The sequence below is a fragment of the Myxine glutinosa genome, chromosome 1 (assembly GCF_964187855.1).
Source record: "Myxine glutinosa chromosome 1, kmMyxGlut1.1, whole genome shotgun sequence".
NCBI lineage: Eukaryota > Metazoa > Chordata > Myxini > Myxiniformes > Myxinidae > Myxine > Myxine glutinosa.
This window is the reverse complement of record NC_136261.1, coordinates 262690925-262716096: the sequence shown is the minus strand read 5'-3', so window position 1 is coordinate 262716096 and position 25172 is coordinate 262690925. Positions and strand designations below refer to the sequence as shown.

The 25172-nt window shown below is 44.9% G+C and overlaps 1 long non-coding RNA gene across 1 annotated transcript; it reads left to right on the top strand.

The window, feature by feature from the left end:
- Nucleotides 1-23538: 23538 nt before the first annotated feature.
- Nucleotides 23539-24833, top strand: LOC137419401 (uncharacterized). The gene is made up of 4 exons (XR_010982862.2): nucleotides 23539-23701; nucleotides 24133-24230; nucleotides 24390-24594; nucleotides 24808-24833. It is a non-coding gene; the product is annotated as an uncharacterized LOC137419401 (long non-coding RNA).
- Nucleotides 24834-25172: the final 339 nt, after the last annotated feature.

The following is a 25172-nucleotide window of genomic DNA, read 5'->3' as shown; positions in this document are numbered from 1 at the left end:
ACAATACTTCACCAAATGGTGTAGTTCATGGTCCAACAAAGTCCTATTTATTTTTGACGTCAAAAGGTCAAAAGGTCAACATAGGCCAAGGTCAACCACGATTTCCAAATTCCTAAAATCCTCAATTTTCATCCGATTGACTTGAAATTTGAATAGGATTTACATATCAGTTAACTGAATTCAACCACCAACTATTTTGGAGATCAACATAGGCCAAAAGGTCAACATAGGCCAGAGGTCAACCACTTTCTTTCAAATTTCTAAAATCCTCAATTTTCATTTCGTTGACTTGGAATCTGAATCGGATTTTCATATCAGCGAACTGAATTCAACCACCAACTATTTTTGAGATCAACACAGGCAAAAAGGTCAACATAGGCCAAATTTCTAAAATTGTCAATTTTCATCCAATTAACTTAAAATTTGAAGACGATTTGCATATCAGGTCACAGACTGCAACCACCAATTATTTGTGAGGACAAAAAGATGATCTATTGAGTGCCATTCTACTTTGTTCTCTTTTGCCAAGTGTCGCTCTTAGAGTGATTTACTATTTGTGTGTTTGTTTGTCCGCTCACTTATACTTGCCTACCGGTCACAATTTTAAACCAATCTTCATGAAACTTCACCAAATGGTAGAGTTGGTGGTCTGACAGAATCCCATTTATTTTTTATGTCCAAAGGTCAAAAGGTCAACCACTTTATCTTAAGTTTCTAAAATCCTCAATTTTCATCCGATTGGTTCATTTGAATAGGATTTGCATATCAGCTAACTGAGTCTGACTGTTTTGCCAAATGTCGCTCTATGAGTGATTTTTCATTTGTTTGTTTATCTGTTTGACTGTCCGCAAATAGTCTGCTTTCTTTAAGCCGAAAATGCCACCTTGTGGTAGCCAGTATTACATGTTACCTTTTCCAGAGCCCCACTGTAAAGGATGTACAATTCGAATGTGAGTATGTCTATATAGTACATAATATTACATTGTGAGCAAGTCTATAAAGTACATACTATTGTACAGAATACTGGTATTTACAATTAAAATGTGAGTATATCTATGAAGTGCTATTACTAGAATGTGAGTGCACGCATGTCTATAAAGTACGTACTATTAGAAAGTGCATACTTCTACAAAGTTTGTGCTGTTGGAACGCGAGTACGTCAACAAAATACAAACGATTGGAGTATTAATCTATACAACACAACCGAGAATGAACATAAACCGATGTTGTCAAGGCATCGTCGACACAACACACAAACGCGTCAACATACAAACACTACATAAAACCGCAAAAAACAAAGCCCTTGAGAGGATGTACAATCTCTGAGTGCTGTCTGTCTGTCTCTCTCTCTCTCTCTCTCTCTCTCTCTCTCTCTCTCTCTCTCTCTCTCTCTCTCTCTCTCTCTCTCTCTCTCTCTCTCTCTCTCTCCCTCTCTCAATGTTTCACTTAATTTAATTAAACGCTTAATTTTTGCTCTTGATGTGGTCATAGCTCTTGCATGAGCATTTCCTTTGAAATTGTTTGTGGTTTTTTGTTTGTGTCTTCACCTTTGGTTTGTAAAATTTTTATACTTGCTGGTTTCCTTTAAATATCCTTTGCTCCTTTTGGTGAATTAATGATCCTTACGAAATGTTTCTTTAAACTGGTTGCTTTGCTTACAACCGCTTTGTGGAATTGCTTGTATTTTTATAATAAAAGGGCACAAAAGTCTCTCTCTCTCTCTCTCTCTCTCTCTCTCTCTCTCTCTCTCTCTCTCTCTCTCTCTCTCTCTCTCTCTCTCTCTCTCTCCACCTGCTGGCCGTTTGTATGCTGGTTGTACTGTCATGGCATCTGCTTGTGGAGACCTGTGAGTGCTCTGTGTTGTTGCTCCATTCCCCCCCCCCCCCCCCCGTTTCCCCCCTCTGTGTCCTTGTGCCTGTTCGTGGAGTCTTCCTGGTGATTCCCATATACGTTGAGACGGGAGAGAGAGCCGGAGAGCACAGGGTGATCGCTGGTAAGGGTTCGCCGTTTTTGGGCGTCGCCCGATCGGTGTTTGCTCCTTCATCTTAAACCTCTATTTCCTTTTTTTTCCTGTCGTTTATCTTTCCTTCAGTTTGTTTTGTTGCCTCCCTTTTCCGAAGTTAGGGAAATCGGAGAGGTCTGATTACTTCCCATTCCCGGAGTTCAGGTAGGGAAGATTATATTATATATTCACCCTCCCCGAGTTGGGGAGGGGTTGTAAGTGCAGCTGTTCCAGCATGGCAGCTGCACTATCTCGATTTACGGCCTTTCAGAGCCTGACCCGTAAGCACGGGTTCTTTTGTGTACCTCCGGAACGTGAGGTTAGTGTCGAGGACGTTGTCCTCGCAACCGGTCGTGTTGTCGGGATCGACAAGGTTGTTGCCGCTTCGCGGATGAACAAGCGGATCGTTATTTTTTTGTCCGACGTGGATTGTGTCCCACAAATTGTCGAACAGGGTTTGACAATCGATCCAGATTTATTTGTTATGATTTCCCCACTAGATAGCCCAGCGATAAAAGTCGTGATATCCAATTGCCCCCCATTTGTATCCGACGATGTACTAATTAAAGAGTTGTCCCGATACGGTACCATCGTGTCTCATATCTCCATGATTCCCTTCGGGTCACGAAACAACGATTTAAGGCACGTGGTTTCATTCCGGCAGCAAGTGTTTATGATTTTAAAAAATTCCCAGAAGGATTTAAACCTTATAATAAAATTAAAACATCAACAGAACGAATATACAGTGTACGTGTCCACCAACGTTCTAAAATGTTTTGGCTGCGGACAATTTGGGCATGTTAAGCATGACTGCCCCCGAAAAGAGAAATCTCCACAAGTACAACCTCCCCTCCGAACCGGGAATAAGCAACCCCCCCACCTTCCCACCACCGATCCAAACCCTTCCACCACCGACCCAAGCCTTCCCACCACCGAACCAAACCTTCCCACCACCGAACCAAGCCTTCCCGCCGCCGAACCAAGCCCTCCCACCACCGACCCGAACCTTCCCACCACCGACCTGAACCTTCCCACCATCGACCCAAGCCTTACCACCACTGATCCCAATCTGTCTACCACCGACCCAAGCCCTCCTACCACCGATCCAAACCCCCCCGCCGTACCCCCTTCCCCTCCCTTTGAAACAGGGGCCCCTCCCTCTACTGAAGGATCTAATTGCAGCCATCTCCTGTTAACGATAGACCTCACCCCCCAGGCGACATCGTCCAATCACAGCTTGTTGCCTGCTATAACTGATCCTACCTCTCTCGCCGTGGTAGCCGATGGAAATCGCCTCCCGATGATCACGTCCTCCCCCCAAACCCTTGCAATCTCTTCCCACTAACCAGGACGAGTTTCAACTAGTCTGCCCAAAAGGAAAAAGACATCTGCAAACAACAGATGAAAACGGTCATCTCTTTAAAAAACCTACAACTGAAAACCGACAGCCCCTCCTCTCTGCCCTAGATTTGTCCCTCGTCACAGAAAATCGTTTCTCGGTATTGGAGGACATAGATGTGGATGAATCCTCGCCCTTGTCTACTGACCTAGAAACTGATATGGTTGAACCGCAAAAATTAGAACCCCCCCCCCTCCCCCCCCCCTCCCCTGTAGATGGCTCATTTCTCTCCCTCCCTGTCCCCTCCCTCTATGGACTATGCCCCATCCGATAACGTGGAGGGATGTGATGACGGTGAGGAGATAAATGATGAAAACCAGTGTGACACACCATCTGAGCCATCTGATATAGATGACTCTGTTAGTGAATGTGGTAGCCTTAAGGAAGAAGAAACCCCTCCAATCCCTCCCTCCGAGATAAAAAGGTTTCTTAAGGACACATTCCGAAAAAGGAATGTTGTTATAGAAACCTTTTTTCCGGAGCTACCTGATTTTATACATTCCGCTAGATTGATGGTAAAACGGCCCCACGTTTTTAATTTCAATTCCTCCCAACGTAACCGTTTAAAGAAGTGGTTGCAAAAAGCTAAGAATGAACTGCTATCAAAAAATTGAGTGGTGGTCACTCCTCCTTGTAGCTGTAATGAGTTTTTCCATTTGTAGCCTGAATATTAACGGAGGATGTAGCTCTGTCCGTAAAGTTCAAGTAAGGGATTTTTTATTACAGAAGAAAGTTGACATTGCCCTCTTACAAGAGACCCATGCCAACGACTGCTGTGTCGCAGAGTGGTGTAGGCTCTTCCCTGGCCTGTCCTTTTTTAGTAACAGTGACTCCCGCAAAGGCGGTGTCGCAATAATTCTTAGCCCCTCCTTTTCGCCTTCATCGCTTAAATTCGACGAAATACACAAGGGATCCCTAGCATCCCTAGAATTCCACTACTGTGGAAAATTCTATACATTTTTAATATCTATGCCCCAAGTACGCCTGTAGCTCGGCGAGTTTTTTTAATGACCTTGGGACACACCTAACGTCCCTCGACAGCCAAAACGCCCTAAAAAACCAAGACAATCATGTTTGTATTGGTGGAGATTTTAATTGCACCCTCCAACCCCAACTAGACAGGAACAGTGCAGAGCCCCATCCTGCCTCCACAATCCCTCTCACCAAATTTTTAAAACAAATGAATTTGACAGATATATGGTGGGTACAGCACCCATCAATCAGGCAATACACATGGTGTCGATGCATCAGGGTAATATTGTACTTGCTCGCTTGGACAAGTTTTATATTAATCCTCCACTTGAACGCCTCGTTCTGTCATCCAAAATTTGCCCATCAGGATTCTCGGACCACAGCGCAACATTCCTCAAAATTTCTGCCCCCTGCCCGAAACACAAGAGTGCTTTTTGGTAATTTAATAACAACTTACTTGATGATAGTACCTTTAAGGATATTTTTCCGGAAATTTGGAATATTCTAGTTGCCTCCCAAGGAAATTTCTCAAACCTCAGACAATGGTGGGATAATGCCAAAACGCACATCAGACTGTTCTGCCAACAATATCGTGTGTATGGTGTTCAAGAGGAAAGAAAAACCACAACCTTACTTGAAGATGAAATCCTGGAATTACAGGAACAGCTTCAGGGAACTGCAAGTGTGAGCTACCAGGGAATGAGGCAACAAATTCATGGAAAAACGGCCTTACTGAATTCCATATCCGAAAGGCGAGCACAAAATGCTTTATTGCACCTGAAGATGAGGTACATACACGACCTTGATGCTCCAACCAAATTCTTCTTCAGCCTTAAAAGGGGGGCCTCTTCGTCAATGATTACACGCTTGCTCCATGATGGGGAACTCCTTTATGAAGATGGCAGAATCAGGGAATGTGCCCGGAAACATTTTAAACAACGGTTTATGCGGCATGACATTAACCAGGATGCAATATCGGAACTTGTTTCTAACCTTCCAACATTGGCGGAGGATCAGAAGCAGCAGTTGGAGGATCCTCTTAGGTTACCCGAGCTCACCGCTGCCTTGAAGGCCTTGGAACCTGATAAAGCCCCTGGACTGGATGGGCTGACTAGCGAATTTTTCCAGTTTTTTTGGGACGCCATTGGACCTCACCTACTGCGGGTATTGAATGAATGTTTAGAGGATGGACAACTGCCGTGGAGTTGCCGGAGAGCAGTCACCACCTTAATTCCTAAGAAAGCGGACACTCAACTTATAGAGAACTGGCGTCCTATTTCTGTTTTATGTACGGATTATAAAATTTTAGCCAAAGCCTTGTCTAATCGAATGAAACCTTTTATGAATGTACTAATAGGAGAACATCAATCCTTTTGTATTCCTGGACGTCCTATTTTTAATAATATCTTTCTTATCCGTGATACCATTCGGTTTTGTAACAATTTTAATATGAATGTTGGTCTGTTTTTCATTGACCAAGGAAAAGCCTTTGACTGTATTGACCACATGTACCTTTTTAGAGTTTTAGAGAATTTTGGGTTTGGACCTATTTTTATCTCGTACGTTAAACTTTTGTATTGTAATATATCCAGTGTTCTTAAAATTAATCAAGTATTGTGTAGCCCCATTGCTGTACAACGGGGAGTACGGCAAGGTTGCCCGCTATCTGAACTTTTATACTCTCTTGCCATCGAACCTCTTCTGCTCCAATTACGTACGCACATTTCTGGCTTCACTGGATCAATTCTTACCACACCGCTAAAAGTCTCTGCCTATGCAGATGATGTCTGTATTTATATAAAAAATAGTGCTGACGTCACTGCGGTGGCTCAGGCACTAAAGACATATTGTCAGGCTTGTTCAGGCCAGGTAAACTGGAAGAAGAGTGAAGCCCTTTGGATAGGACCTGGAGATTGCCCGCCAATTGTCCTACCAGGAGGAGTGAACTGGCAGAAAAGTGGCATTAAATACCTCGGTATTTTCCTAGGAGACAACACCTTTGAGCAGCAGAACTGGGTGGGATTACCGGACAAGGTAATGGCAAAACTGGCCCGCTGGAAGGGACTTCTTTCTCAACTTTCGTACCGCGGAAGAACTCTCGTCATTAACAATCTTGTCGCCTCTATGCTATGGCATAATATGATATGCCTACAACCGCCCGGGAGCCTTCTTATTACACTGCAAAAGAGCATTGTCGACTTTTTCTGGAGCGGGAAACACTGGCTCCAACCCCCCGTGGCATACTTACCACTCACTGAAGGTGGCCAAGGTCTTATTGATATCCGCAGCCGGATTATGGTCTTCCGGCTTCATATCGTGCGCCAACTTGTATATGGAGATGAAGCCCTACTCTGGAGGCCTCTGGCTAACTGCATATTGCAGCTTACATGCAAGCTGGGTTACGACCGAGAACTTTTCTTGATGAACCCTCATCAAATCGATTCATCCTTGCTGCCCACCTTTTACCAAGGGGTGATGAACGCCTGGCAAGCCCTGTCCTTTTCCCGTGAAATGGCAACATACAACATGGAAATGTTGTTGAATGAGCCCCTATGCTACAACCCCTTCCTGGAAAACAGCTTGAATAATAGGGGACTCGTTCAACGTTTTGTTGATGCCAAGCTGCTGCGAGTGAAAGACCTCATGACAGAGTCTGGGAGCTGCTGGCTGAGTGCTGCCGCTGTGGCACAAAAAACCGGAATAAAATCTGTCAGGATCATCTCTCGGTTCCTTCAAGGGATATCCACAACGTATCGTAATACCTGCGAGGAACTTGGCCCTTCCCCCGAGGAAACAGCGGGTGACTTCCCCAAACTCCTAGTCTTCAGCCCGCCACTTAATCTGTCCCCTGGCCTGAACAGCCCTGATGATACTGCATTATCCCTTCCCGCCTTTCCAAAGAAAACTTTGTACAACGCGTACGTTAAAATTTTATACGCAAAAACATTTTCTGAGCATCCGATGCTTCGATGGCGGGATGTTTTACCCCCAATACCCCCCAATTGCCCCAATTGGCGAAGTTTTTATCTCTTGCCTACTCCAAAGTATGTTGGAGATATTCAATGGAAACTTGTACACTGGATTTTACCTTATAATGTTTTACTGAACCGGTTTTCTACTGCTAACTCTAATCTATGCCCTTTCTGTGCATCCATTGAAACCCTACCGCATATATACCTTGAGTGTGAACGATTGCAACCTCTTTTTACATTCCTTCAGGAACGCTTTGTGAAGCTTGGTTCCCTCTTCAATCACAATGTTTTTATTTATGGTGTTTTAGGACCGTCTTCCCTTAGAAATGTGGTTTTAATGAATTTTTTAATTGGCCAGGCCAAGTTTGCAATTTATAAATCCAGGAAGAAAAAAATGGGAAACGCTTCTGACTCGTCATGTGATGTGCTGCTCACCCTTAAGGCTCTTGTAAATGCAAGACTAAAGCTAGAATACCGGTTTTTTAAAATGAACAAGAATTTAACATGTTTTAAAGAAAAGTGGGTTTTTAATGATGTCATATGCACACTTGATGATGATGATTTGATAATAACTTTTCCTTGAGACCATTTTATTGTGTTTTGTTTCTTTGTGACTGAACATAACTGATTTTTTGTACTCTTGTAATAAAAGGAAGAAACAGTCAGTCTCTCTCTCTCTCTCTCTCTCTCTCTCTATCTCTCTATCTCTCTCTCTCTCTCTCTCTCTCTCTCTCTCATGGAATGAGGGCTTGAAACGCACGTGGCATGGGTCATGGCGCACTGAATCACCATTTGCAGCTATTACTCGCTCCAAAGATTAATGGCGAGTTCGCTCAGCCCTCTCGCGGAAACATCATTTTCAGCGACGTCAGACGGGACAGGTAGTTATGGATTAGTAACAATCTCTAATGGCTTTAGCTTAATGACGGGCTTACAGGAAGCGGCAGACTCTCCATGGAGCAGCCTCGCAAAGCCGCTCCTTGCTCTGCAGCTCATTCATTCTTGAAGATGCTCGACTGCCTGGTGGGTCCTGATCTCATGCATAGTCTCTCTCCCTCTCTCTCTCTCTGTGTTTTCCTCTCTCTCCCTCTCTCATCAGATTATTTTCAATCTGAAAAACTTCTGCATTCCCCATCGTTTGGAAGTGATGAAGAATAGTTGAGAGACTCGTCTGATGAGTTTGCAGTGCTGGGGAGAGTTTCCATTTGTCTTACATATATGATAGTGAGTTTTTTTGTTTGTAACACGTTTTCAAACCCCTGGGCACACTTTCCCAGAAATTTGCTGCACCGCATTATTTTCTCACGCAGAAGGTCAACACAATAAAAACCTTCGATTATTCATTAAATAGATGTAAAAACATGAAATGATGGCACTTTGGGTGATCAAGCAATGTATGTCAGATGCCCCCTTTGGTGGGGAGAAGGGTGGAGCATGTTCAAAGGTAGATGCTCTGTAGGGAACTGAATCCATTAAATTTAAATTTTTATTTTCCATACCGGTATGCAAAATGGAAATTAATGTTGTTGCGTCATAAGCATCCGTTAACACAGATCCTCTGAGTTGGGGGTGTAAGAGCCTCGCGGAGAAACAAAACGGTTTTTATAGTTTACTGCATTCATTCCCAAATTGGTATTTCCGAAGGATCACCCAAACGAAGCCGAACTTGGCGGTCCTTGAAGGCAAAAGGTGGGAAACATCACTTATACAACAAGCATTCTGAGTATTGCGCTGCAATACATGTCCCCTACCGGCATTGGGTAGCACTGTCATAGAAGACAGTATTATGACTTACCGCACTCCAAATTATAGTCCGGAAAACTGTTGGGGAAATTCCCAAAGTTCAAAGTGCCATAACTTTGTCAAAAATGATCGAAACGTCGTGAAGTTCGAACTTGATCTGTAACTTATCATGAGGAAACCATGTACCAAGTTTGAAATTATTAGCATTAAGAGTTTAGAAAAAAAGTCAGGAAAGCTGTTCTTTGTGTGACGGACTGACAGACGGACAGACTGAGGGACGGAGTGCAAACCTATAGTCCCCTACGGTGTACACCGGTAGGGGACTAATAACACCTCGCTCGCTCTCGGGGTGTGTTCCTGAAGAAGAGAGCGATCGTCAAAATATGCTAAAAGGGGTCATTATACCATCGTTACACAACTCACGTGAAGCAAAAAGTGGGGTTAAGCCATTGGTTCCCATCCGTCTGTCCATCTTATCAGTTATTGTCTGTCTTATCAGTTTATGATTGTCAGTTTATGATCAACGAACAGCTTACTTAAATTGAATGTTGTATTTTGAACACAAATCGGAACATGCATAAGAAGCCAAATTTGCTGTTTTAACGTACCTTGGCTCAAAATTCGACCTAATTACACATGCGCAGAGAGGAGTGAGATCATATTAGTGGCACAAAGTCACCACTGGTACTCTGTCTGCTTGCCTGGCAGTCAAACTAAATTGAAAATCATTCCAAAAAGGAAACTTACTGTTTTTAAGGATGGCATTAGAGACATATACAACAGGCACGTAGTAATCTGCTAGATGTTACTAATGTAACGTGTAAGAAAGGGTGATGTGATGGACACTTCGGTAAAAGGGCTAAAAAACACGGAATTAGTTTACTTATACACCTTTAAACCACTTTAAACCTTTATGTAAATTAATTATATACTTGAACACTGTAGAACACAAATCACCTTCATAGTAATACTTTATTGATATATAGCATGAGAGGACATGGCATGTGAGAGGGTCGAAGTGAAGAAGATGCTAATTGACACTGCGTTCTAAGAGGGGCAGTCAATAAGTAACCATAAAATATTTTTCACAACTTGTTTATTGCATGTACGTGTGTAACAACTTATTTTTCAACATAATCTCCATTGCATTCAATGCATTTTTTCCAGGGCTTTACTAAGGCCTGGATTCCTCTAGAAAATATTTTGGCTGCTTGTGTAGCCATTCGTGCACCGCCTCTTGGACCTCTTCGTCGGATCGGAAAGTGGTTCCACAAAGCACCTCTTTAAGTTGCCCAAATATGTGGTAATCAGAAGGGGTGAGGTCTGGCGAGTAAGGTGGATGAGGAAGACACTCAAAACGCAGGTCCTCGATTGTTGCAGCTGTAGCGTGGGCAGTATGGGGCTGAGCATAGTCATGCTGCAGCAAAACACTGGTAGTGAGTAGTCCATGACGTTTTGATCTGATTGCTGGTTTCAGATGATTTTTAGGGAGGTCGCAGTATGATGCACTGGTGACTGTGGTCCCTCTGGGCATGTAATGCTCGACAAGTGGACCTCGGCTATCCCAGAAGAATGTCAACATCACTTATCCAGCGGACGGCTGTGTGCAGAATTTTTTGGGCTTCGGTGAAGTTGAATGGCGCCACTCTTTGCTTGCCCTCTTCGTTTCTGGCAGAAAGTAGTGGACCCAGCTTTCATCCCCAGTCACGACGCGCTGCAAGAAAGCGTCACCTTCTGTTTCTTAACGTCGCAGAAGTTCTTGACATGCGTCCACTCACCATTCTTTCAGTTCAGGTGTGAGTGGTCTAGTCACCCACCTTGCAGATACCTTGCGGAACCCCAGCACATTGTGAATGGTGTGGTGTGCTGAACCATGGCTAATGTTCAATTGGGAGAACATTTCATCCAGCGTAATGCGACGGTTTTCCCTTCGCACGCGCTCAACTCCTGCAATCATTTCTGGTGTGTCGGCTGTGTGAGGCCGGCCCGAGCAAGCAGCATCTGCCACACTGTACACTCCACTTTTAAACTTCTGTCCCAGTCGTATACCTGCTGCAGTGATAAACATGCGTCACCATATTGCATCTTCATTCTGCGAGAGATTTCACTGGGATTTCACATTCACTTCCCAAGAAACGGATGACAGAACATTGCTCCTCCCTGGTGCGTGCTTCTAAGGGAGCCGCCATCTTGGAACTGCTCGAATGAAGTCATACGCTCAATGTTGCCAGACCTAAAACCGGCAAAACATGACTCTTACCCATAGATATAACATATGTCGTCTACAACTACACACATTACATTCACGAATTTATATCGCCATTTTAAGGTTACTTATTGGCTGGCCCATGTATAATGATTGATGATCAATAAAGCATCCATCTACTAAACTGCAACTCAACGTCATCTTATTAGAGTGTGTAAGGGTGATGTATATAAGATAGCTTAAGTAGCACTAAACTTGTGGAATTTTTTAAACGATCTTTAAAATAATTATTTTATTAAAATTGAAGTATTATACATGCACAATGTGTGTGGTATCATATTCTATGAACTCTCTGGTTTATATTGAGATGCGTTCCCTCGGGATGGTAAACACAGCTCGGGAAATTCAAAGGCTGTTTTGTCGTCAGCGCTCGCAGCATCGCCACTGATATGGATGCTGTGCAAGTTGCAAATAAATAATAATAATACATCACGTACAATGATTATGCTAAGTATAGGACCCAGGTACAAGTACAAAATACACGTAAAACGTTTAATTAGGGATGTCAGATAACCCTATTATTGACCAATGTTCTGAGATGCTGTGTTGCTGAGATCTGATCAGGGGCGTCACAATCCAACAAGAGTCAATCAAGATAAGTCCTTTTTTGCATCCTTGACCACGACACAACTGCGATGTGGGACACGAGATCAACACCTGGTGGGTTGATTGAGTACTATACTCTTCAGATCGAATAATATTCCAGCTAGTCACAATCTCTGTGCTCGCAAAACTTTGCTCGGTGGTTTGAGCTTGGCACACTGGCAAAGCTCCTCATTAGTGATCTGCGTCGGCCAATATATCCTGAAAGCCACTCTAAGAAGGTGTGAGTGTGTAGCATTGTTTTCAGCTGAAAGGTCTCAGTCAACGTCCAAGTGTCCGCATTGTATAACAGCATGGTACTGTTTCTACGGTGGCATGAAATATCTTGCTTCTAATCTGGTCAGGTAGAGCAACAGAGTCCAATACTGGATTTAGACGCCGCAATACCGCTCAAGCCAGTATGTGATGTTGCCGGAAGTCGTCATATGGATTAGGAATGGAGCCGCCCAAGCCAGTACATCATGCCGCCAGAAGTAGTCATGTGGATTAGGAATGGAGCCACCCAAGCCAGTGCGTGATGTCGCCGGAAGTCGTCAGGTGGATTAGGAATGGAGCTGCCCAAGCCAGTATGTGATGTTGCCGGAAGTCGTCATAGCCGGCGAAGCCGGTGTTGTCAATGAACGCGTACGTATTATGTTGAAAAGCCAGATTTTGCTGGATCCCTTGGCTTGAGAATTTTGAAGCTTTGACGTACCAAATCGCTCAATGGAGGCCGCCATCTTGCGGATAAGGATGCATAACAAATTGAAAAAAGTTCAATAGGAGTTTGTTTCACCCGTCTTTGTTTGATGCACAATCGTATGCACCTCTAATTTGTAATTAAAATACTTTAAGACCAACCTCGGCCCGCACCGGCCTGGTCATCTTCAACGAAAATCGTCACCAAACACCGGAACCAATGAGTTTCGAGCATTTGAAAAAATATTTCAAAAACCAAATCACTCAATGGAGGCGCCATCTTCCTGATGTGGAAGTATACATAAAAAAATTGCAAAAAAGTTCAATAGGAGTTTGTTTCACCCGTCTTTGTTTGATTCACAATCTTATGCACCTCTAATTTGTAATTAAAATACTTTAAGACCAACCTCGTTATCTTCAACGAAAATCGTCACCAAACACCGGAACCAATGAGATTCGAGCATTTGAAAAAATATTTCAAAAAAGCTTATTACGTGTTTTGGAGGGTGAAAACAGCGTCATACATTCTAAAATTGATGAAGAATAATTTTTTTAGAAATCTCGCGGCCGTAGGGGATAGTTTTTCACGGCCGGAAATATCCGAAGTTGAGACGGAATTCACCGAATTAATCAAGAAGTAAATTTTATCAATTTTAATCTCATCCAGAATGCAAATGGTGTCATTTTAGGTCTGAATTTGCGAAATTTTGTGAGCTGACCAATCAGCGATCAGCTTAGGTCAGCCAATCAGCGCCATCGACACGGTTTGATTAACGACAGTCACACATTGCCATTGAAACAGCACTATCGTCTGATCTGTCGGCACTGATCTTACTGCAAGCTAACTTCTTCTGGTGGAGGAAGCCGCAGTGCCCGGAGAGAACCAATCCTGACAGCGACTGAAGTTAGAAGACTACACACATACTTTGAAAACGTATATTAAGCCCAGTTAAAATTTCTTAAAATAGGCCCAAAGCTAGCACATCGTATAGTTACTTCCTTAAGCTTCTTGTGACATTTATTGTATGTAGGTATTGGGGAGGACTGTCTGCTCTTCTCTTTAACCAAGTCTTACCAGGTACGGTACCTACTACACCTACCTACTACCAACTACCTAACCTACTGATGCCATAGTGATGGGTAAAATAGTGGCAAGAGGCTTTGGCTTCGCCGGCTCATTGCGGCTTTGCAGTCGGGTACTAGTATGGATTAGGAATGGAGCCGCCCAAGCCAGTGCGTGATTGCCCCGGAAGTCGTCATGTGGATTAGGAATGGAGCCGCCCAAGCCAGTATGTGATGTCGCCGGAAGTCGTTATGTGGATTAGGAATGGAGCCACCCAAGCCAGTATGTGATGTCGCCGGAATCATCAGGTGGATTAGGATTGGAGCCGCCCAGGTCAGTATGTGATGTTGCCGGACGTCATCATATGGATTAGGAATGGAGTCGCCCAAGCCAGTATGTGATGTTGCAGGAAGTCGTTATGTGGATTAGGAATGGAGCCGCCCAAGCCAGTATGTGATGTCGCCGGAAGTCGTCATGTGGATTAGGAATGGAGCCGCCCAAGTCAGTATGTGATGTCGCCGGAAGTCGTCATGTGGATTAGGAATGGAACCGCCCAAGCCAGTGTGTGATGTCACCGGAAGTCATCATGTGGATTAGGAATGGAGCCGCCCAAGCCAGTGCGTGATGTCGCCGGAAGTCATCATGTGGATTAGGAATGGAGTCGCCCAAGCCAGTGCGTGATGTCGCCGGAAGTCGTCATGTGGATTAGGAATGGAGCCGCCCAAGCCAGTGCGTGATGTTGCCGGAAGTCGTCATGTGGATTAGGAATGGAGCCGCCCAAGCCAGTGCGTGATGTCGCCGGAAGTCGTCATGTGGATTAGGAATGGAGCCGCCCAAGCCAGTGCGTGATGTCGCCGGAAGTCGTCATGTGGATTAGGAATGGAGCCGCACAAGCCAGTGCGTGATGTCGCCGGAAGTCATCATGTGGATTAGGAATGGAGCCGCCCGAGGTACTGAGGCAGTATGTGATGTTGCCGAAAGTCTTCATGTGGATTAGGAATGGAGCCACCAAGTCACCAAACTGTGTGCAGTGTGGCAGTGCGTGTGCAGCTCAAACTTCATTGCTGTAGTTAATTTCCAGTTACTGTAGCGCTTAAACCTGTCCAACCAAGCTTAACTGGCTGTCCATCTTCACTGACAAACTATTCCTTGAACAAGTTCATTTTGTTTTCGTTAATGAAATGGTGGACTGGGCAGAAGCCTTTATCTTGTCTGAATTGTGAATATGTCTGCAGGTGAAGCCACCTGCTGCACATGAATGAATGAACTGCAAATATGCGGACATCGCTTCTGCAAAGTAAAAACAAAATATTCTATGTAGGTATTACTGGCATATATTTGTTGTTTTTATTTAATACTAGCAGAAGTACCCGGCATTGCAGGCCGGGGGAGGGAAGGGGAACGGGGGGGAGGGGAGGGGGGAGGGGGAGGGGGGAAGGGAGAGGGAAGAGGGGGGGATGGGGAGGGTGAGGGATGGGAGGGTGAGGGATGGGAGGGGGGAGGGGGTGGGAGGGGGAGGGGAGGGGGGAGGGGAGGGGAGAGGAGAGGGGGAGGGGGTGGGAGGGGGGAGGGGGAGGGGTGGGAGGGGGGAGGGGGAGGGGTGAGGGGGAGGGGGTGGGAGGGGGGAGGGGGGCCCCGGCAGAAGTACCCGGCATTGCTGGGCGGGGGAGGGGAGGGGGGAGGGGAGGGGAGCGGATGTGGGAGGGGAGGGGGGAGGGGAACGGGGGGGGAGGGGGAGAAGAGGGGGGAGGGGAGAAGGGTGGGGGAGGGGAGGGGGTAGGGTGGAGGGGGTAGGGTGGAGGGGGAAGGGAGGGGGAGGGGGGAGGGGGAAAGGGAGGGGGAGGGGGAAAGGGAGGGGAGGGGGAGGGGGAGGGGGAAAAGGGAGGGGGAGGGGGAGGGGGAAAAGGGAGGGGGAGGGGGGAGGGGAAAAGGGAGGGGGAGGGGGGAGGGGAAAAGGGAGGGGGAGGGGGAAAATGGAGGGGGAGGGGAGAAGGGGAGGGGTAGGGTGGAGGGGGAAGGGAAGGGGGGACGGAGGGGGGAGGGGGAAGGGGGGACGGAGGGGGGAGGGGGAAGGGGGAGGGAAGGGGATGGCCAGTCAACAATGACGTTGCAGTTCTCATGGTCGGAGAGCAGCACAACAATCGGACATAGTCCTGCATATTCGCACCAGCACGAAGCGGATTTTGGAGACTCACCGATCCTGTGACGTCCTCCAGTACCGGCGTTGCCGGCGGGGGAAGGGAGACCCGTACATTCCCAACCCGTACATTCGCCCTCTCGACTCAAGCTCACTCGGACAAAAGCCTCGCACAAATTACACCGTGAAGGCCCAATGGTCATGTCTATGCCACAAATCACGGGCGCACTGAATTGAAAATATATAGAACGCTCATACTCTGTGAAAAGTGAAGCCGCCGTGTCGCCATCTTGGTCAGCACGACTCGACCAGCTCGCTTCGCGGATCTCGTTTTGTGCGGCAAGAAACTGCTCCAATCGGTTACGGAAGGGTTGTGGAAAGACTTTTCACAGCTGTTTCAAAGATATTTAATTCATATCGCACAAAATCGATACAAAACACGATCGCATAAAAGGTGAAGTGACGTGTGACGGGATGGAACATCACGTGATCGCTCTGAGCGAATCAGTCTGGCGGCCGGAATGGAACATCACGTGATCGCTCTGAGCGAATCAGCGAGCTGCTCAGGAACCGGCTGAGATTAGCGGGTACTTCGCTGAAATGCGCTGAGGTAAATATGAATAAAAAATATGGATCGTCAAATATTTTGAGTTCGGCCATGTTCGTCCCACGCTCAATGGCCATGTCTATGTCAAATATCAAGCACGTAAGCCTCTCCGTTTATGAGTCTATCGGTAACATTACACACACACAAACTGTGTTTTATATACTGTATCTATCTATAATTCCATTAATCTCTGTGTGTATGTGTGTTTGTATGTGTGTATGTGTGTATGTGTGTATGTGTGTATGTGTGTATGTTTGTCTGTGACCGCTGTTTCTCGACAACTACCGGTCCGATATACTTTAAACTTGCCAGGTATATTGCTGGGGACCCGAGGATGTGCCTTTTCAAGGTTTGAAATTAATCGGACAAGTACTTACCGAGCTATGGCGATTTCTTTACCAAACACTGCAAGCCGTTCGCTTTGGACCAAACCATTGCATGTAAATAGAGGGGGGGGTTCTGTGGTCGTTGCGAATGGACCAAACCATTCATGTAAATAGAGGGGGGGGGGGGTTCTGTGGTCGTTACTGCCACGTGGTTTCAAAGTTTTTTTTTGTTGTTGTTGTTTGCACGCATGTTTTTTTGCACCCACGTACGGGCACGCCCTAGGATGTTTACACACACACACCCCTACACAAATTTTTTTTTTTTTTTTTTTTTTGGCAAGGAACGGGCACCCACGTACGGGCACGTCCTAGCTTATATATAGTACGGGCATGCCCTAGTATAGATAAATTAGCATAACCTGATGAAAGATGCTCATTTAATTCAGTCCTTCGCAATTGGTGTACCAACCAGTTCATACCTACTCTGTTGCAGGTAATGGTCGTTGCAAATCATTTTGGTTAGGTATGCAAGCAGAACCAGAGTCCTGAAGCCACTCTCAAACCAAGAACCACATGACAAAGCAATTTTAGAGTCCCATTGATTTGCATACAGTATTAACATTCATCTTCAATGATAATTGTTGGTACTTTCAGCGACATCACGAGGAAATGAGGTCCTGCCTTAAAAGGATGGCACGTAACCTCGTCACAAAAACAAATTGAGTGATCACATGCATTTGCAACCAACGGGTTATTCTCGACGCATCACTCATCATCATCTATACTTTAAGAGAGTTGTTTTTTACTTGGCAAAAAATATATATATTTTTGACAAGTATGTTGATCACTGGTGTGTGTGTTTGTGTGTGTGTGTGTGTGTGTGTGTGTGTGTGTGTGTGTGTGTGTGTGTGTGTGTGTGTGTGTGTGTGTGTGTGTGTGTGTGTGTTTTTCGGTTCGCTCACTTATACTTGCCACAGGTCACAATTTTAAACTAATCTTCACAAAACTTCACCAAACGTTAGAGCTGGTGGTCCGACAGAATCCGATTTATTTTTGACGTCAAAAGGTCAACATAGGCCAAAGGTCAACAACCTTTCCAAATTTCTAAAATCCTCAATTTTCATCCAATTGACTTGAAATTTGAATAGGATTTACATGTCAGCGAACTGAATTCAACCACCAACTATTTTTGAGATCAAGATAGGCCAAAAGGTCAACATAGGCCAAAGCTCAACAACCATTTGGATTTCCTAAAATCCTCAATTTTCATCCAATTGACTTGAAATTTGAATATGATTTTCATATCGGCGAACTGAATTCAACCACCAATTATATTTGAGGTCAACATCGCCAAAAGGTCAACATAGGCCAAATTTCTAAAATTGTCAATTTTCATCTGATTAACTTAATATTTGAAGACGATTTGCATATCAGGTAACTGAATTCAATCACCAATTTTTTAAAGTCAAAAGGATGCTCTACCGAGTGCCATTTTACTATTTTACCAAGTGTCACTCTGTGAGTGATTTTTCACCTGTCTGTCTGGCTTTGTGTTGCCATTTTTCTCATAGATGGCTCAACTGATATTCGAAAAGATCTTCTTTTCTACAAAAAAATAAATAAATAAATAAATATAGATTTCTTCAAAATGCCAACAGGTTTAGAACATCACCTGTGCAACGCCGGGTACTCCTGCAAGTATCCCATAATCAATTGATGTTTTGTTATACAATGATTTACATGAATACGCAGGTATTTATGATACCTCCGATAGATTTCTTGTGCAGACATAGGACATACTCCTTCTTCCATTTTGCACCCAGCTGCGTATGTACGTTTAAGGTCCAATTTTTTTGCATTCGAAAGGAGCAGGCCATTGTGTGGTAGTGAAGGAGCTGGGGCTCCCACGTCGATCGGAAGAATGGACGCGACAAAAAGCTGGAATTCATCCGAGTTGCTTTAATCAAACCAAACACTCAGGCACTCTGAAAAGCCCGTTTATCGGGCAGCAATATATATACATATTATCCCAGAGCGTTTGCCCAGGAAAGGCGAGAGGGGGCGTGGCCCAGCGTCCTGGCTGCGGCCTGGCAAGTTGAGGGCGAGCCTGCCCGGGCGTCCTGGACGAGCCCGGCATGGTGATCGCTCCGCGTCCTTGATAAGTGCAAGGCGATTGTGAAAACCCAGCGGTAGCCGCTACACACGTCCCCCCAGAATCGACTTGCACCGGCAGGGTCAATTTGAGGGGGGTCCTGATGACCCGGCCGAAGCGACCCCTGGCGGGTCGTGGGAGGGGGTCCGGTGTGGTGGTGGGCGGTCGAGTGGGGGGCACCTTGGACGGGGGGCGGCCTCGCCGCGGCGGAAGGGCCACCCGTGGTGGGTGGTCGACGTCCACGTGCGCCGGCTTGAGGCGGTCCACCGCAATCCGGTCCGACCTGCCGCCGATGTCAATGACGAACGACTTGTCGTCCCATCGCAGCACCCGGAAGGGCCCGTCGTACGGCGGCCGGAGTGGCCCCCGATGTGCGTCGGACGGCGGTGGGTCCCATGTCGCCGCTGCGATGCGCTGTCCTGCGGCGGAGATCTTGTCGGCTTCTCTGGCAAGGGCCCGGGGATCTGTGATCGTCGTGCTTGCCAGGGCGAGGTGTACCGGGTTAGGCAGCTGACGGAGGAACAGCTCCCGGAACAGGAATGCCGGAGAGTGCTCGCCGAGCAGTGAAAGCATGTAGTCCATTCGCTCGGAAGGGCGCGTGTCGCCGAGCTCGGGCAGGTCGAGCAGGCGCCGTGCGCGTTCCGCCGATGGGAGGACGAAAGCGTCGAGGAGAAGCTTCTTAATCGCGCCGTATTTGTCAGCGGCTGGCGGGCTCTCGAGGAGGCTCAGGGCGCGGGCCGCGGTGGCCGAACCGAGCGCTGCTACCACATGGTGGAAGCGGGTGTCGTCGGCCGTGATGCCTCGCAGGGCGAACAGGGAATCCGCCTGTGCGAACCAAACCGCCGCGTGAGCCTCCCAGAAGGTAGGCAGTTTAAGGGCGACTGCCGTGTCCATGTCGGTAGGTCACCAATGAAGGAGCTGGGGCTCCCACGTCGATCGGAAGAATGGACGCGACAAAAAGCTGGAATTCATCCGAGTTGCTTTAATCAAACCAAACACTCAGGCACTCTGAAAAGCCCGTTTATCGGGCAGCAATATATATACATATTATCCCGGAGCGTTTGCCCAGGAAAGGCGAGAGGGGGCGTGGCCCAGCGTCCCGACCGAGGCCTGGCAAGTTGAGCGTGGGCCTGCCCGGGCGTCCTGGACGAGCCCGGCATGGTGATCGCTCCGCGTCCTTGATAGGTGCAAGGCGATTGTGAAAACCCAGCGGTAGCCGCTACAGTAGTATCTTAGCCAAATTGTAAATTAATGTATTGTTATATGCGGAGGTCATGTGCAGCGGCATTTTGCCAAGCCTTATATTAGACTCTTTATTTATGCAACCATCAGAGCAAATTCGTAATTGAATTCCATTCAATTAAACACTCACAAGATAAATCACACAACCAGTCATATTATACAAACACGTACACTGTTGAGCAGAAAGATACAGTAACGTGTGGTACCCATGCTGTGCAGTGCACTATGGTACATTATCATCACTACCTCCCCGTAGGTAACCTGATGCTCCGAGCTTTGATGAATTCAGGTGAGAGGGGTTCAAGAATCACGTGATTCGAGTACGGATACGACCATGCACGGCAGTAATGGTTCCGGCCGTAACTTTCAGCAATGATAATTGTGTTACTAAGGCATTTTAATTTGATTTGCTATCTAATAAAGCACTAAATACCAGATCAGATCAGATGCCCATTACTTCATTTACACTTGGCTGTAACGGCCCATTGTTTAGCTTTACTGATTTGCAAGGTTAGGGCTGAATTTATTTGCCATTAAGGACATACTGTATATTCATTCCTTATTCAAGGTAAGGGGGGGGGGGGGGGGAGTAGTGATGTTGAGTATAGCGGAGAAGTGGGGGTAGGTTGGGTATGTGCCATCCATGATTTTTTTATGTTTACATGCAAGGGGTGCCAGAAGTGGTGGAGGGCATGAAGAGACAGTGTAAAATCGCTTCCACCCATAAAAAGAAAAATACTAAATTCTCAAACAAGTTGCTCAAGTTCTCAAACTAAGAAAGGCGCTCTTTATACAAGGTAATTTTTATACCTCCGCCGACAAAGTCGCCGGAGGCATTATGTTTTCGGGTTGTCCGTCCGTCCGTCCGTCCGTCCGTAAGGGCTGAATCTCGTTTTTCTCAGCAACCATATGTCCGATTGAGACGAAACTTTCAGGGTATGAGTGACACCCATGCAGAATGTTTTTTATGATAATTGTGACGTCATAGGTCACGTGTTATGGCAACCATCCTGGATTAAAAGCAAATAATTAAAAAATATTTCTCGGAAACCACTGAATGAGAAAATTTGAAACTTGGCACATTGTCAAGTACTCCCAATGTGGAACGAAAGCATGATAATTATGACCATCGGTGAAGTGATATACTAGCCAAAAATGTTTATTTTTTAAAATCCCTTCTCTGAACGGGGAGGGAGGGGGGAAGGGGAGGGGGGGCAGAAGGGCGGGAGGGGAGGGGGAAGAGGGAAGGGGGAGTGAGGGGGGAAGGGGAGGGGGAATGGAGAGAGGGGGTAAGGGGGAGGGGGAAGGGCAGAGGGGGGGAAGGGGAGAGGATAGAGGGGGGGGGGGGGAGGGAGGCAAGAGAGGGAAAGGGGGTTCATATTATATGCTGGTGGGTGAATGTGGCTCACGTTTCTGAGTTAAGTGTGATGCCGATCAGGAAGATGAAGAAGATGTACTACAAACTTCGTACACTTCCAGAATTGTTTGATTTATTTGTATTCAAATGTCTGGTGATTATTTTGTATTTATTTATGCGCATGTGTACTTGTATATAACTGTCATTAATTTTAAAAGGCTTCGGCACTATCGAGCGATTTTTATTTTTAAACTCCAAAAAAACCGATCTTTTTTTTCATTTTTTTTTTTTGCCTAAAACACTCCCAGTCACTCACTGATGAAGCTCTGAAAGTTTGACGAAGATCCGTTCAGCCAACTCTGAGAAAAATGGTGACACACAGACAGACATCTCTCTTATATAGAAGATATAATGGTGCCCTTTTCATAGTGCAAAGTCACCATTTATTCAGGAGTGAGAGGCACCCCTATCACAAGCAAAAAGCATTCTCCATGGTGAAAAGGCACCATTTTTGTCATGAAAAATTGCTCTTTTCATGGTGAAAAGGTACCCTCTCTATCGTAAACAAGAATGACCGCACTGTGGTCACAACCTGAGACAAAATTCAGTAATGGGCCAATCGGGAAACACGTATTTAAAGCACTCTTAAAAGAAGAATAGCACAAGTGGGAAACACATTTAATGTGCTCTTAAAAATTAACTTGACATCTCTTATCCATGTCACCCTCCTCACGGTTATATCAGAACGAGCTGATTCATCTGATTCGTCATACAGTCACGGAGGATTGCTTAACCCCAGTATGAGTCCATTCAAAAATTATGTAGCAATATTTTTAAGCAACTTGCGTAACATAACGCTTGATTACATAACATAACTAACTCTTGATTACCGCGTGTTCTGATGGGCGTGCTTAAACCTTACTATTATTCGACATTTAATTAGATCTTTTGGGATCCCTCATCGTGAATACCACTCAACCCAAACAAAGCCAATGGGTTTTTGTAATTTGCATAACACAACACTTGATTATGTAACATAACGTAACGCTTGATTATGTAACGCAACGTAACACTTGATTATGTAACGCAACATAACACTTGATTATGTAACGTAACATAACGCTCGATTATGTAATGTAACGTAACGCTTGATTATGTAACATAACATAACACTTGATTATGTAACGTAACATAACATTTGATTATGTAACGTAACATAACGCTTGATTATGTAACATAACATAACGCTTGATTATGTAATGTAACATAACGCTTGATTATGTAATGCAACATAACGCTTGATTATGTAATGTAACATAACGCTTGATTATGTAAAGTAACATAACGCTTGATTATGTAACGTAACGTAACGCTTGCTTATGTAACGTAACGCTTGATTATGTAACGTAATGTAACACTTGATTACCGTGCGTTCCAACTCACTATGCATTCTGATGGTCTTGATTAACCTTACTATTATTCAAGATTATTAGATTTTTCAGGGTTCCTCAACATGAATAACATTCAACCCAACCAAAGCCAGTGGAGCTCTGATGAAACAAACCTGGGCAGTGTATAATCATCAGCGGCCAACATGTCTAATGTGTTAGGCCCACCCAAAAACCAAGATGGCGGTCATTTCATTTTGTCTCGTACTATGGTAGATGGAGTCAAGTGACAGATGTGAGTGTGGTCTGGCAGCTGACTGACCAATGGGTGCGCATTCAAAAATCAACCCCCAACAGAACCCCAAAAACAACAACAACAACAACGCAAAGCCCTTGTAGACATGTGACATGTCGCAGGTGAAAAAAGAAAAAAAGAACGTCATTGGGATAAAGTCATTTACATTAGAAGTATATATGGCATTATTTTTGTTGTTTTTTTGCCCCACACCCAATCCTGAAATGCTTCCGGCATGCCTTTTATAACATTCAATTTTGCACATTTCCCTAAATTTATTCTCACAGTTTTAAAATACTCATATTCATTGCAATTTTGGAATTTTAAACCATAGATATATATATATAGATTGGCAGTGGGTCACGACAGGGCGAGATTTCCGGCCGCCATCTTGCCACAGGAAAGCTTTCAAGTTGCCATCTGTGGAATGCACTCGCGTCATCGTCATTTGCAAGTTATTGTTGATTAAATTGACTACAACTGGCGAACAAAGTATCAGGTTAGTGTCGTACATTGGATTAAAACACATTCAGTTGCCAGACTCTGATAATGTTGTAACTTTGGTGATATTTAACGCATCGTCTGCCTGTCTACACTAACACTGGTTCATAGTAGAATGTTAATTCTCTTAAATGTTCTGTCCATGAGGTACATGTACCTCCAAAATGCAGCTCTCATAAATCATTGAATAAAGATAGGAGATTCTGGGGCACATTTGGGACTATCCATGACTCATGAGGAAACTTGGCCATGTTCAGGAATTCTCATGGGGTTAGAATTCTCGACCGAGATCTTCAACACCAAGGGGTTGACTTATCCTGTATTCAATATTATTGCCAAGCAGTCAAAGGTAGGCCTATTATATTTATATAAGCATTATAAATATAAGCATTAACTTTTACATTGTGCTTTTTCTTTCTTCAAATATAGGAGGGAGTAGCCTAGGCTACAGTTAAGATGCCCAGGCAGTGTGCACATGCAAGATGCCGAAATATACAGAGGAAGGGGAATGGTCTGACATTTCATCTGTAAGTTGAATACCACAATATCTCTTCTAAATATATGACATGTATATCTCTTATTTGTGTTTACAGGGTAGTAGACCTAATAAAATCTGCAGGTTTGAGGTCTGCTTTCCATGCAGCTCAATCAGATTGAATTTAAACAATTAGCTATCTTATTTTCAGCTTCCCCACCAGTGAAGGGCATGAAGAAAGAAGAAGGAAATGGTGTATTCAGATGAAACGGGTAGAGGGGTGGAAGCCAAAGCCCTGGGATGTCGTGTGCAGCGAACACTTTTTACCTGTGGACTTCGATCTTACAGGCCAAACCAAAAGACTACGTCATGATGCAGTCCCATCAAAGTTTGACTTACCAGAGCACTTGCAAAAAGTATGTTTGTGTTGTTTGTGATCTTTTCTAAACGAACTAAAACCTTCATACTTTAATATTTGGACAGTGTGTAAAATGTGTGGGAACTATATGTAATAGTACGCGGCGGCGGACTCTTTTTTGACTCTAACTTTAAGACAGATAAAGTAACTGCATGTTTTATTCTGTGGTATACTTTACATTGACAATATGTGGCTGATGTTTGCTTTTCAGCATGAGAAGAAACGTCAAACGCAAACAAAAGTGGACAAGTACAAATGTTAAAGAAAGCAGTTAAATTCAATGATGACAGATCCACATTGTGCTTGTGAGTGACAACCTTCAACTCCTGCAAATAGCAAGTCAAACAATGAACGCCTTGACACTGTTACAATAATTAATATGTGAACATATTGTTCTCACACTGGGGCAAATAGTCCCAGACCCCTCGCTCAGTATAAGGTACTGTATTGTACAATATGATGAATTAATCCTTGTCCATGTATTTAAATGGTCTGTTTATTAGTCCCAAAATGGCTTCAGCTGCGGCTTTGGAGCATTGCAGTCTGGGTTTGAGATCATTATATTAATCCGTACAC